The sequence below is a fragment of the Giraffa tippelskirchi genome, chromosome 6 (assembly GCF_054371585.1).
Source record: "Giraffa tippelskirchi isolate mGirTip1 chromosome 6, T2T-mGirTip1v1.2.pri, whole genome shotgun sequence".
In the NCBI taxonomy this organism is placed as follows: Eukaryota; Metazoa; Chordata; class Mammalia; order Artiodactyla; family Giraffidae; genus Giraffa; species Giraffa tippelskirchi.
The window spans coordinates 82,188,527-82,203,415 of record NC_137280.1 but is presented as its reverse complement, the minus strand read 5'-3'; the positions used below and the strand labels follow the sequence as shown (position 1 = coordinate 82,203,415).

Genomic DNA, 14,889 nt, shown 5'->3' with positions numbered 1-14,889 from the left:
TATATTCTGTTCTGTGACAGTGATTTCCTCCATTCTGTCCTCCAGGTCACTTTTCCATTCTTCTGACTCAGTTATTCTATTGATCCCTTCTACTGTATTGTTCATCTTAGTTTGTTTGTTCTTTGGTTCTTCTAGGTCTTTAGTAAACATTTCTTGCATCTCCTCCATTCTGTTTCTAAGATCCTGGGTCATCTTCACTATCACTATTCTGAATTCTTTTTCTGAAAGATTGCCTATCTCCACTTCATTTAGTTGTTTTTCTGGGATTTTGTGTTGGCCCTTCATCTGAGATATAACTCTCTGCTTTTCCATCCTGATTACTGTAATGTGGTTTTTTGTTCTAGCTGCTGTAGGATTGTGGTTCTCCTTGCTTCTGTCTGCCCACTGGTGAATGAAGCTAAGAGGCTTCTGTAAGCTTCTTGATGGGAGGGACAGGGTGTTAAAAATAAGTCTTTGCTCAGATTCATGTCCATTGAGTCAGTGATTTTATTTAACCATCTCATCCTCTGTCGCCCCCTTCTTCTTTTACCTTCAATCTTTCCCAGCGTCAGAGTCTTTTCCAGTAAGTTGGCTCTTTGCATCAGGTGGCCAAAGTATTGGAATTTCAGCTTCAGCATCAGTCCTTTCAATGAATGAATATTCAGGATTGATTCCCTTTAGGATTGACTGGTTTGATCTCCATGCAGTCCAAGGGACTCTCAAGAGTCTCCTCCAGCACCACAATTAGAAAGCATCAATTCTTTGACACACAGCTTTCTTAGATGATTTAACTATATACAGCTACCAATTTAAATCTAAAAATCAAGAACTGAAAATACTCCAGGAGACAATAAAAGACAGGGGAGCCTGGGCCTGCTGCAGTCCATGGAGTTGCAAAGAGTTGGACACAACTTAGTGACTGAAAAGCAACAACATTCAGCTACTAGTTGACCAAAAGTGCTAAAGTCATAAACATGCTTACTTTTTTAAATTCTTACATTAATATTTTCCTTTTTTTTGCTTTTACAAAAATAGACCTCAACATTAAAATATAGTGAAGTCGCTCAGTTGTGTCCGACTCTTTGCGACCCCACGGACTGTAAGCTACCACGCTCCTCCATCCATGGGATTTTCCAGGCAAGAGTACTGGAGTGGGTTGCCATTTCCTTCTCCAGAGGATCTTCCCAACCCGGGGATTGAACCCAGATCTCCCACATTGTAGGCAGTCGCTTTACCATCTGAGCCACCAGGGAAGCCCAACATTGCATCATATGAAAAAAAAAATAAGTATTGTTCTGGTGGGTAGAGCCTTGCTCAGTAAAGCTTTAATCCAGTTATCTGCTGATGGGTAGGTTTGCACTCCCTCCTTGTTTTTGGCCTGAGGTCGCCCAGCCCTGGGGTCTATGGGTTATATGGTAGGGTTAGTGGCAACCTCCAAGAGCACTTACACCAAGCAGCCTCTTTCAGGACTGCTGCTACCAGTGCATCCATCTCCACTGTTGAGCTGTGCCTCCACAGGAGGCCCTCCAATACTAGCAGGTAGTTTTGTTCAGTCTCCTGTGGGGTCACTGTTCCTTTACCCTGCATCTTAGTGGATGCAAGATTTTCTTGTGTCCTCCAAGACTGGAGTCTCTACCTCCCCCAGTCATATGGCATTCCTATAATCAAGTCCTGCTGGCCTTCAAAGTCATATTCCCTTGGGATTCCCGCTCCCTTTGTCAGAACCCCACGCTGGGAAGCCTGGCACAGGGTTCAGAACCTTAACAACACTGGGAGAACTTCTTTGGTATTATTGTTTTCTAGTTTGTGGGTCACCCATCTGGCAGGTATAGGATTTGATTTTATCATGATTGCACCCCTCCAACCATCTCACTGTGGTTTCTTCATCTTTGGATGGGCAACATCTTTTTTGGTGGGTCCAGCATCCTCCTGTCCATGGTCAACAGCTAGTTGCAGTTTTGGTGCTCTCACAGGAGGAGATGAGTGCATCTTCTACTCTCCCATCTTGAACCAGAACTTCTATTTCTTTTTCACTTCTTAAGGATAGTTTTCAGGGCACAGAATTCTAGGTTGGTGGGTTTGTTCTTAACACTCTAAATATTTCACTCCTCTCTCTTTTTGCTTGCATGGTTTCTGAAAATATGTTGGGTGTATTCTTTGTTCCTCTACAGGTGAGATATTTTTCACCATAAATGTTGCAGGGGGTAATCCTGAAGTGGCCATCCACTAGCATGTGGGGCCCTATGGCTTTTAACTACCATAAGAGATGTCTTAAATCTCTTACATTTCATCCCTAACTTGAACGGAGGGTACCTGTTTGCAGACTCGGTGACAGTGGTGACCTCACTTTTTAATGAGTCTGATTACTGGATCTGCAGTGAGATGCCGTAGAAAATTGATCTGGTTAATGTGACCATGTGGGGAAAACTGGAGAATTCCCTTCCTCCGGTCTTGCATGCCAAGCACCTGGCTCAAAATTTGCCCACTTCTTAATGAATCACAATTTTTATCATACCAAGTAACTTAGTCTTGATACTGTTTGGGTGCTATTGTTATATTGCATCCATGACACTTGGTTGCAGTGCTTCTCTACATACCTGGTTCCAGAGATATGGCAGAGGAGACCAAGATAGTAAGAGTCGTGCAGGGTTTATAGGGGTGGAGTGAGTGTATGGTCAAATCATTCAAGATGTCTGTTCTCTTGCTCTCTCTAATTCCTTGTTTGACCAGTACCTGCTTCACTCACATGACTATTCAATCCTCTTAATTATAGGGCTTAATCTGTAACTGTCTACATGCTTGTCCCCTGCCCAAATGCTGCTTTCCTTGGTAACTGATGAACCCACTTGACGCAGTTCCACCTAAAAATTGTAGCCTCCTTCTCTTCCACTAGTAAAGATTGCTGCTATCTGCTGTATACAGTGAGGTTTTGCTCCAGGACTTTTTGCTTCAGACTTATATGATTTCCTATTATGTAAAATGCTGATGTCTCTGTCAATGTTTCCAGGCTGTTTCTTCTGTCTCAAGGCTGGGCAGCTGCAAGACTTGCAGGCCTGCAGGGTGCAGTGCAGCAATATTATTAATCAAAGTTGTTTTAAATACCTGGTTTTATATTTCCAACATCCCTGACACATCTGGTTCTGATGCTTTTTCTCACTCTTCAAATTGTTTTTTTGCCTTTTGGCATGCCTCATATTTTAAAGTTGATAGCCAGAAATTATGTATGTACTGTAAAAGGCTGTATAGGGCCTATATAATGTGGGGTGAATTGTGGGTGAAGGAGAAGTATTCTGTAATCCTATAATTAGGTGTCAGTCTCAGTAAGCCTATGCCTTTTGTCTGTAAACTTCACAAGTAGTGTTCAATCTTTTTCTTTCACTATTTATGTGGGACAGGATGGCTAGGGTTTGCTAGAATTGGGTATTTTCTTTCTCCAACCTGGAAGACTAGGTCTGAGAAGAGTTAGGTATATCCCTTCCTCCAGATCCTTTTAGTCTCTGGTTGACTATTTTCCACTAAGGGCAGACCTTGTTTAGAAGAATGATTGCTCTGGTATATTTCGGAATGGATCTTTCCCACCACCCTCCTTGGAAGCATGAAAAGATTTCCTCCAGTATTTATTGAGGGAACTTTGTGGAGCTCTTGAGATAAATCTCACAAAATTTTGGCATCTCTTTTATAATTGGGTCTCCCTGGAGTTTTAAACTATCTCTACTGAGCCTCTGATGTCAATTACAGTTGTGGTTTTCCTACCCCAGTATTGGTTCCTGCAGAAGTTTCCACCAGTGAGTCTCTGCTCCAATAAATTATTTTCTGTAATTGCCTGTTGGTCTCTCAATCTGGTTGCCCTGTATTCTTACCTTTCTTCAACACTCTAGCAGAACTGTTGATTTTTATGTCTGTTCAGCTTTTTACTTGTTGTTAGGATGCAGGGGTGACTCCCAAGCTCTTTTCATGTAGAACTGAAAACCATATATCCAGGTGACTGTTTTTACAAATTCCCAATTTTCAGTTAACAACATAAAATCACAAGGGATATAAAGGAATAGGAAAACATGGACTTTCCAAAAGAAAAAAATAAACTGGCAGTGTTATCAGAGTGAATGTTGTGTGCCACCCCACCCCCCAAATGTATGTGTTGAAGCACTAATGCTCAATGTGAAGGTGATGGAGCATTTGGGCAATAATGAGGTGTATATGAGTTCATAAATTAGTGTCTTTATAAGAAAAAAAAGGGAGCTCAGAGGTCTCTCTTCACCGTATGAAAATGCAGTAAGAAGGTAACTGCCTGCAAATCACAAGGAGGGCCCTCATCAGTAACTGAATCTGCTGGCACCTTGACCTTGGACTTTCTAGCCTCCACAAATATGAGAAATATATGTTTTTTGTTTAAGCCACTCAGTCTATGGACTTTTGTTAGAATATCCTGAGCAGAATAAGACTGAAGAAACCAATCTAGAAGAAACAGACATCAGACAAAGGCTTTTAAAATGCAAGAGACACAGGTTCGATCCCTAGGTCAGGAAGATCCCCTGAAGAAAGAAATGGCAACCCACTCCAGTATTCTTGGGCTTCCCTGGTGATTCAGACAGTAAAGAATCCATGTGCAAAACGGGAGATCTGGATTCCATCCCTGGGTTGTGAAGTTTCCTGGAGAAAGTAATGGCTACCCACTCCAGTATTCTTGCCTGGAGAATTCCATGGACAGAGGAGCCTGGCGGGCTGCGATCCATGGGGTTATGATATGATAGAACGACTTTCACTTTTCACTTAGGAATACACTGGATCTTCATAACATTTGTACTTTTGGAATAAAATATTCATTGCCCTTAAAAAAAAAAAAACTGTCTTAAATATGCTAATGGAAAACATGGGTGAAAATTAAAGGACATAAGGAAAATGATATAATTCAAATAGAATATCAAATAGAAATTACATTATTTTAAATTTTATTTTTCATTTTAATATATTTTAAATAAATCTAATTTTAATTTATTTTTTCATTTTTTGAGTCATATAATTGATGTATAACATTATATTAGTCTCAGATATACAATATGATGATTTAATATTTGCTGTACACTGCAAAATGATCACCACAGTAAGTCTAGTTACCATCTGTCACCATACAAAGTTATGAAATGTCCTCAGTTTTTTGTTTTGTTTTGTTTTTTTAGCCCTGCCATGTGGTTTTTGGGATCTTAGTTTCCCAACCAAGGATCAAACTCAGGCCCTCAGAAGTGAAATCATGGAGTCTTAACCTCTGGACCCCCAGAGAATTCCCCATCCTCAGATTTTTAACAACTTTATTTTGTAAAACAATAGTTCCTTTTTGGTTATCCATTTTACATATAGCAGTGATTTGGGGTTTTGAAAATAACTGAATTGAAAAATTCTCTAGACGGTTTTAACACCATACTTCAGCAGGCAGAAGAAAGTATTAGTAAACGTGAAGATGGGACACTTGAAATTGAATCTGAGGTGCAAGAAGGGAAAAGAATGAAGTGGACAGAACCTGAAGGATTTAGGAAGTGGACCAGTATATGCATTATGGGAGTCTTAGAAGGACAAGAAAGAGACAGAGAGATTATTTGAAGAAATAATGGCTGAAAATATCCCCAATTCAGTGAAAGACATGAATTTGCAAATCCATGAAACTCAGGAAACTCCAAGTAGAACAAACACAAGTTGACCCAAATCAACATACATTATAATTACTGCATGTCAGAATCTTGAAAGCAGCAAGAGTGAAGAGATGTGTCAAACAAGAGAGATTGTCAATAAGATCATAAGCTAGAAATCTTGGAGGCCAGAAGGCAGGGATGAGATATTTAAAGTGCTGAAAGAAAAACTTAAAAAAAAACAAAACAAAAAAACCCTGCCTATTGAGATTTCTATATGCTGCAAAACAGTCCTTCAAAATTGGAAAAATCAAGACATTCCAAGATAAACAAAAGGTGACATAGTTCATCACAACCAGACTTGCTCTACAAGAAATGCTAGATGATCAGAGAAATTGATAGCTACAAATGGTTATATTCAAAAAGAAAAGAATGGGAATATAAAGGTCACAAATCAACAAACTAACTTTTCCTTTTAAGGAAAGCTCCTCTGTGCATGGGATTTTTCAGGCAAGAATACTGGAGTGAGTGGGTTACCGTTTCCTCCTCCAAGTGATTTTTCCCAATGTAGGAATGAAACCTGCATTGCAGGCAGATTCTTTACCATCCGAGCCATCTGGGAAGCCCCTTAATGAAAGCAGAACAATAAATCCACGGTTAACACAGATAGCACTAGTGGTAAATAATCTGCCTACCAATGCAGAAGACATAAGAGATGGAGGTTTGATCCCAGGGTTGGGAAGATACCCTGGAGGAGAGCATGGCAACTCACACCAGTATTCTTTCCTGGAGAATCCCATGGACAGAGGAGCCTGGTGGGCTATAGTCCATAGGGTCCAAAGAATTGGACATGACTGAAGCAACTGAGCATGCACAGACTGGAGATAAATGAAAGAGAATAGAAAAACAATAGAGAAAATAAATGCAGCCAAAAGTTGATTTTTTGAAAAGATCAACAAAATTGACAAACCTTTAGCTAGATTGATTATATAGAAAAAGAAGACACAAATTATTAAAATCAGAAATGAGAGTGGGGCCATTACTACTGACTTTACTGAAATAAAAAGGATTATAAGAAAGTACTATGAATAATTGTTCACCATTAAGTTGGATAACTTAGTGAAATGAACCAATCCTTAGAAAGATACAACTACCAAGACTGAATCATATAAGAATAAAAAATCTGAAGAGACCTGTAACTAAGAAGGATATTGAATTGGTAATCAAAAATCCCCAACAAAGAAAAGCCTTGGACCAAATGGACTCACTGGTGAATACTACTAGTAATAAAAAGGAATTAACACCAATCCTTCTCAAACTCTTAACAAATGAAAAGGAGGAATACTTCCAAGCTCATTTTATAAAGACAGCATCTCCCTGATACCAAAGCTAGACAAAGACACTATAAGAAAAGAAAGTTATAAGCCAATATCCCTTATGAGAATAGATGCATAACCTCAATAAAATAGTAGTAGACAAAATTCAGCAGCATATTAAGTGGATTAGACCATGACTGAGTGGGACTAATTTGCCAGGATGATTTGTTATATGAAAATCATTCACTGTACTACACTACATTAATAGAACAAGGTTAAAATTCCACATGATCATCACAATTGATAGAGATAAAACATTTAACAAAATTCAATACCATTCATGGTAAAAAAAGAAAGAAAGAAAGAAAGAAATGAAAAACAAATAGTGAACAAAGTAGAAATAGAAGAAAACTCCTGTGATGAAATAAAGACTGTAAATGAAAACCCCAGAGATAATATGCTCAATGGTGGGAGACTGAGAGTTTTTCTCCTGTGACTAGAAACAAGATGAGAATGCCCACTTTTGCCACGTCTATTCAACATAGTACTAAAATTCCTAGCCAGAGCAATTAGGTAAGAAAAAGAAATAAAGATCCCTAAATTGGAAAGCAAGAAGTAAACTTTTCTTTGTTCACAGATGAGACTATCTTAAACGTAGAAAAACCCTAATGATTCCACCAGAACTGTTAGAACTAACTTTAAAAGTTAAGCAGTGTTGCAGTGCACAAAAGCATGCAAAAATCAGTTGAATTTCTATACACTAACAATGCTGCTAAGTCGCTTCAGTCGTGTCCGACTTTGTGCGACCCCATAGACGGCAGCCCACCAGGATCCGCCGTCCCTGGGATTCTCCAGGCAAGAATACTGGAGTGGGTTGCCATTTCCTTCTCCAGTGCATGAAAGGGAAAAGTGAAAGTGAAGTCGCTCAGTCGTGTCCGACTCTTAGCGACTCCATGGGCTGCAGCCTACCAGGCCCCTCTGTCCATGGGATTTTCCAGGCAAGAGTACTGGAGTGGGGTGCCATTGCCTTCTTCAATACACTAACAATGAACAATCCACAAATAAAATTAGAAACCAATTTATGGACTTTCCTGATAGTCCAGTGGCTAAGACTCCATGCTCCCAATGCAGGAGGCCCAGGTTTTATCCGTGGTCTGGGAACTAGATCCCATATGCTAAAACAAAGACCCAGTACAGCCAAACAAATAGAATTTTAAAATACTCATTTATAATATGATAAAAAATGATAAACTAATTAGAAATAAATTTAGCCAAGGAGGACTAAACTCCAATGACTTTTAAAATGAAAACTACAAAATATTAGTGAAAGTAATTAGTTGTTCAGTCACTCAGCCCTGTCCAACTCTTTGCGTGACCCCATGGACTGCATGCAGCACACCAGCCTTCTCTGTCCTTCACTATCTCCTGGAGTTTGCTCAAACTCATATCCATTGAGTTGGTGATGCCATCCAACCATATCATCCTCTCTCATTCCCTTCTCCTCCTGCCTTCAATCTTTCCCAGGATCAGGGTCTTTTCCAATGAGTCAGTTCTTCACATCAGGTGACCAAAGTATTTATTGGAGCTTCAGCACCAGTGCTCCCAATGAATATTCAGGGTTGATTTCCTTTAAAGTTGACTGTTTTGATTTCCTTGCAGTCCAAGAGACTCTCAAGAGTCTTCTCCAGCACCACACTTCGAAACCATCAATTATTAAGCACTCAGCCTTCTTTATGGTCCAACTCTCACATCCATACATTTCTACTGGAAAACCCACAGCTTTGACTGGATGGACCTTTGTCGGCAAAGTAATGTCCCTGTTTTTAATATGCTGTCTAGGTTTGTCATAAGTTTCCTTCCAAGGAGCGTCTTTTTAATTTCATGGCTGCAGTCAGCATCTGCAGTGATTTTGGAGCCCAAGAAAATAAAGACTCTCGCTGTTTCCATTGTTTCCCCATCTATTTGCCATAAAGTCATGGGACCAGATGCCATGATCTTAGCTTTTTGAATGTTGAGTTTTAAGCCAGCTTTTTCACTCTCCTCTCTTATCTTCATCAAGAGGCTCTTTAATTCCTCTTATCTTTCTGCCATTAGGGTGGTGTCATCTGCATATGTGAAGTTGTTGATATTTCTCCTTGCAATCTTGATCCCAGCTTGAGCTTCATCCAACCTGGCATCTCGGATGATGTACTCTAAATAGAAATTAAATAAGCAGGGTGACAATATACATCCTTGACATACTCCTTTTCCAATTTTGAACCAATCTGTTGTTCCATTTCCAGTTCTAACTGTTGCTTCTTGACCTGCAAACAGGTTTCTCAGGAGGCAGGTAAGGTAGTCTGGTATTCCTATCTCTTTAAAGAATTTTCCACAGTTTGATGTGATCTACATAGTCAAAGGCTAAGTCCTGTTGGACGTGGTCACCATTAGCCCTACCATAGAGGTTATAGCCCTACCATAGAGCTGCTGGGTGGGCAATCCACAAACTGGAGGACAATAATACCAAAGAAGTTAACCTCCCTACTAGCATTTTAAGTGATTGGTTTATTACGTTTACCTTTACCAATGGTCTTTTTCCTTTCATAATTTTCATGTTTCTAGTTGTGCCCTTTCTTTTTCACTCAGAGGAATTTCTTTAACATTTTTTAAAGCTGGTTTGGTGGTGCTTTCTTTAAGCTTTTGTGTGTAAAACATTTGGCTTCTCTTTAAATCTGAATGAGAGCCTTGACAGGTAGAGCATTCTTAAGTTTCCCCCTTTCATCATTTTAATTATATTGTGCCTCTTCTTTTTGGCCTGCAGAATTTCTTCTCAGAAATCAGCTGACAGCTTTATGGGAGTTCCCTTGTATGTGACTTGTTTCTTTTTCCCTTGTTGCTTTTAATATTCTCTTTTTATTTAATATTTTGCCATTTTAATTACAGTGTGTCTTGGTGTGGTCCTCTTTGAGATGATCCTGCTTTGGATTTTCTGTATCTCCTGGACCAGATATCTGTTTCCTTTCCCAGGTTACAGAAGTTTTCAGCTATTATGTCTTGAAATATGCTCTTTACCCCCTTCACTTTCTCTCTTCTCCTTCTAGGACCTTTATCATGTGAATGTTAGTATGTTTGATGTTGTCTTAGAGGTCTCTTTAAACTGTCCTCATTTCTTTTTTATTTTCTCTGTTCAGTTTCAGTGATTTCCATTACCCTGTCTCCAAGCTTACTCATCTATTCCTCTGTATTGCCTGTTCTCCTGTTGATAACTTCAGTTATTGTATTTTTTCAGCTCTACTTGAATCTTTTTGTATCTTCCATGTCTTTTTAACTTCCGTGTTTATCCATTCTTCTCTTGAGTTCTTTGATCATGTTTACAATCATTACTGGCTTTTATCTTGTTAGTGGTGCCACTAGGGGTAAAGAACCCACCTGCCAATGCAGGAGATATAGAGAGGTGGGTTCTATCCCTGGGTCAGGAAGATCCCCTGGAGGTAGACGTGGCAACGGACATAGAATTCTTGCCTGGAGAATCCCATACAGAGTAGCCTAGCAGGCTATTGTCCATAGGGTCACAAAGACTTGAACATGACCAATAAAACTTAGCACAGAGCACACCTCCGTCACCTTTTCCCCTAATTTGCGGTTTATTTCTGTATGTTTGGTAGGTTGATACATTTCCCAACCACAGGGAAGTGGCCTATTGTAGGAGATGTCTTGTGCATGCAAACAGCTCACTCTCCTATCAATACAGCTAATGCTCTAGGGGTGCCCCCTATGAGGGCTGCATGAGTCCTTCTATTGTGGTGGGCAGATTATGTGGGTTCTCTGGTAGGTGTGATTGGCCTCTGCTCCAATTGGTTGCCAGGACTTGCCTTGTGTGGAGGTTGCTTGCCACTGGTTGGTGGGGTCGGGTCATGAAGCAGGTGGGTGTGGAACCCCAGGGAATTCCAGGGCTAGGGCTGACCCACTGGTGGACAGAGCTGGGTTCTGGAATGGTAGTTAGGGATGGATTCCTGTATCTAGCATTGGCTTGCTGGTGGGTGAGGCCAGTTCCTGACACAGTTGGCTGTGGCTTCTGGGTGCCTTAAAGCTAGTGCTGATCCACTGGTGAGCGGAGGTCTATCCAATATTGGCTGGATGAGAGGTCTAAGGTATCTAGGAGATGGTATTGGCCTGCTTGTGGACTAAACCCAGGGCCCAGTGGGTCCCCAGGCTAGTGCCAGCTCATTGGTGGGTAGAGCTAGGTCCTAGAGTCATTGGCTTCAGGTTCCTGGGGGTCTCAAAGCTGGTCTTAGCTGACTGGTTGGGTGGGGCTGGATTCTGCGCTACTGTTTGAGGGGTCCAAGGTGTTTTGGAGCTGTTGATGGCCTGCTGTGTGGGTAGATCCAGGGCTTAGGGGTTTCCAGGCCTCTTGTCAGCCTGCTGGTGAGCAGGAGCAGGGCACAGGAATACCAAGGTTGGTGCTGCCCTGCTAGAGGTTTGTCTGTGTCCTGACATGGTAAGCTGTGGATTGCAGTAGCCTTGGGCTTGTTTTCACCTGCTGGCTAACAGGGTTAGTGGCTTAGGAATTTCTTTTTTTAAACTTTTGGCCACACTTCATAGCATGCAGGATCTTAATTCCCTGACCAGAGATCAAACCTGTGTCCCTTGCAGTGGAAGCACAGGCTCTTAACCACTCCACCAGGGAAGTCCCAGTGGTTAGGGATTCTGGGGCTGGTGCCAACTCACCAGTGGGTGAAACTGGGTCCTGGGGCTGGTGCTGGCCTACTGATGGGAAGAGTTGGGTTCTGGGCTCTTTGTCTGCAGGAACCTGGAATCTCAGAGCTGGTGCTGGACTTCTGGTTTGTAGGGCCTAGACCCATAGTGTCCTGAGGTTAGTACTAGCTCAACCTTTGTTGAATTGGTTGGGACAGTTCTTCCATGGCAAGACAATGCCAATGACAAATGCTTAATGTAAAAGAGACCAATCCAGTCAAGAATGGCTGCAAAGGAGAGCTCTAGGCCATTTAGTGAATTACCCCTATGTGGGTGGGAGGTCTGAGGTCTCTGCCACACCCTTTCTAAGGACAATAAAGCCCCTCCCTGAGCTGACCACACAGACTTGGGAAAGTAAGTGTTTTCACAGAGGGGCAGAGGTCAGAATAGTCATAAACACATCCACTGAGTACCAGAAGAAAAGCTGAGGGGGAAACAAACACAGTAAAAGTTGTCTGGTGAACGCAGAGCTGGAATTTTGAATCTCTGGCTGTACTCCTCCCCTCTTGCCTGTATTGTTGTGATTCCTTTGTTACACATTCAGTTGTAGAAAATCTTTTCTGCTAAATTTCAATCTTTATCTTCAATAGTTGCTTGGTAATGACTTGTAATTTTGGTGTGCCTACGGGAGGAGTTGAGCTTAGGCTCTTCCTACTTTGCCATGTTGGCCAAACTTTTGCCAATAATTTTATTAGGATTGTTGTATCTGTGTTCATGAATAAAATTGGTCTATATTTTTCCTTTGTCACATTGTCTTGATAGGATTTTGATACCCAAATTTTGTAATCATAAAATTAATTGGGATATGCCCTCTTTTTCCATTCCTAGAAAAATTTTTGTTGGTCAGATTTATATTTTTTCCTTGTGTTTAGTTTACTGTTAAAGCTCTCTAGACCTGGGGTTTTCTTTACAGTAAAATTTTAAATTAAGGAATTTTTAAAAATTCATTATTCAGTCAGTTCAGTTTAGTTGCTCAGTTGTGTCTGACTCTTTGTGAAGCCATGGACTGCAGCACACCAGGATTCCCTGTCCATCACCAACTCCTGGAGCTTGCTCAAACTCATGTCCATTGAGTCAGTGATGCCATCCAGGCATCTCATCCTCTGTTGTCCCCTTCTACTCCTGCCTTCAATCTTCCCTAGGATCAGGGTCTTTTCCAATGAGTCAGTTCTTCACATCAGGTGGCCAAAGTATTGGAGTTTCAGCTTCAGCATCAGTCCTTCCAATGAATATTCAGGATTGATTTCCTTTAGGATTGACTGGTTGGATCTCCTTGCAGTCCAAGGGACTTTCAAGAGTCTTCTCCAACACCCCAGTTCAAAAGCATCAATTCTTCGGCACTCAGCTTTCTTTATGGTCCAGCTCTCACATCCTTACATGACTACTAGAAAAATGATAGCTTTGACCAGACGGACCTTTGTCAGCAAAGTAATGTCTCTGGTTTTTAATATGCTGTCTAGGTGGAGCTGCTGTTGGGCTTCCTTTGTAGCTCAGTTGGTAAAGAATTGGCCTGCAATGCAGGAGACCTGGGTTTGATCCCTGGATCAGGAAAATCCCCTGGAGATGGAAATGGCAACCCACTCCAGTATTCTTGCCTGGAAAAATCCCATGGACAGAGGAGCCTGGTGAGCTACAGTCCATGGGGTTGCAAGAGTCGGACATGACTTAGCTACTTAGACTAAACTAGACTATGTTGGTCATAGCTTTTCTTCCAAGGAGCAAGCTTCTTTTAATTTGATGGCTGTAGTCAGCATCTGCAGTGATTTAGGAGCCCTAGAAAATAAAGTCTGTCACTGTTTCCATTATTTCTCCTTTTATTTGCCATGACATGATGGGATTGGATGCCATGATGGAAAAAATTCATTTTTTTGGTAACAACTTTGATAAATTTTTAAAATAACTTGCCCATTTATAATAATTTTCACAATTTTAGTAAGTTGTTTATAGCCATCATTTTTTAAGGACTCCTGCTGCTGCTGCTGCTGCTGCTGCTGCTAAGTCGCTGCAGTCGTGTCCGACTCTGTGCGACCCCATAGACGGCAGCCCACCAGGCTCCCTCATCCCTGGGATTCTCCAGGCAAGAACACTGGAGTGGGTTGCCATTTCCTTCTCCAATGCATGAAAGTGAAAAGTGAAAGTGAAGTCGCCCAGTCGTGTCCGACTCTTCGCGACCCCATGGACTGCAGCCTACCAGGCTCCTCTGTCCATGGGATTTTCCAGGCAAGAGTACTGGAGTGGGTTGCCATTGCCTTCTCCGATTTTAAGGACTTAATGGTTTAATGATTTAATGGTTTTCCTTTCTGATTTCCTTTATTGATTAGTTGCTCTCTTTTTCTTTGGCCTTGTTTCCTATAAATTAATCAAATTTGTTATCCTTTCCAAGGCCCTATTTATAGTTCTATTTATTCTCTCAACGATGGGTTTGCTTCAGTAATTTCTAATTTTTTACTAGAATCATCTTCCTTTTTTCCCCTCAAAAGCAGAACACTATACAAGGAGACAAGACTGAGGGAACAGGGAGATTGAGACTGAGAAAGCATGAAGGCAATGAAGCATATACTATTTTGTTATTTACTTCTGTAGTCACTATGGGCTAAGTGCTACTGGGGACCCTCTAACATGTGGAATACACCTCAGAATTGTCCCCTCAGTGAAGGGAAACTATTTGTCTACTCCTACCCATTGCTTGCTACAGTCCATGGGGTCACAAAGAGTCAGACATGACTTAGTGAATAAGCACAGCACAGCACCTGTTGGGTGATGGTTGTCCCTTGGGCATTAACTCTCCTGCAGTACAGCAGTTGTAGTTTGGTTAGGTCTTGGGGGTTCATAAAGAGTCCTAAATTAGGAAAACTAAAAGATGCAGCAGATGTTTGAAGTGGAAAGACCATAAGATAGGTAGAAACTATCACAGCTGTAGCTGCAGTGAAAGATGGACCGATGAATTTAGAACTGGTCATGGATAGCGCCTGCTATTGTTACTGAAGCCAAGCTTGCTGTGCTCACCAACAGTAGGCCAATAAATGTGAGAGACATAGTGTTGAGGCAAGGAACATGACTTTATTCAGAAAGCTGACAGACTGAAAAGATGACAGACTAATGTTTCAAAATAACCATCTTATCAGGGTCTGGAGGCCAGGCTCTTTTATAGAACAGAAAAGGGGGGAGGTGAGGAAATAAAGTAAAAAGACCATTAATCTTTTTTTTTTTTTTAGTTTTTTTTTTTTTAATAAATTTAT

The 14,889-nt window shown here is 41.1% G+C and overlaps 1 long non-coding RNA gene across 1 annotated transcript; it reads right to left on the bottom strand.

The window, feature by feature from the left end:
• Window positions 1–4,970: 4,970 nt before the first annotated feature.
• LOC145509299 (uncharacterized) lies at window positions 4,971–13,612 on the bottom strand. The gene is made up of 2 exons (XR_014055992.1): window positions 8,336–13,612; window positions 4,971–7,765 (listed from the first exon to the last, which is right to left on the bottom strand). It is a non-coding gene; the product is annotated as an uncharacterized LOC145509299 (long non-coding RNA).
• Window positions 13,613–14,889: the final 1,277 nt, after the last annotated feature.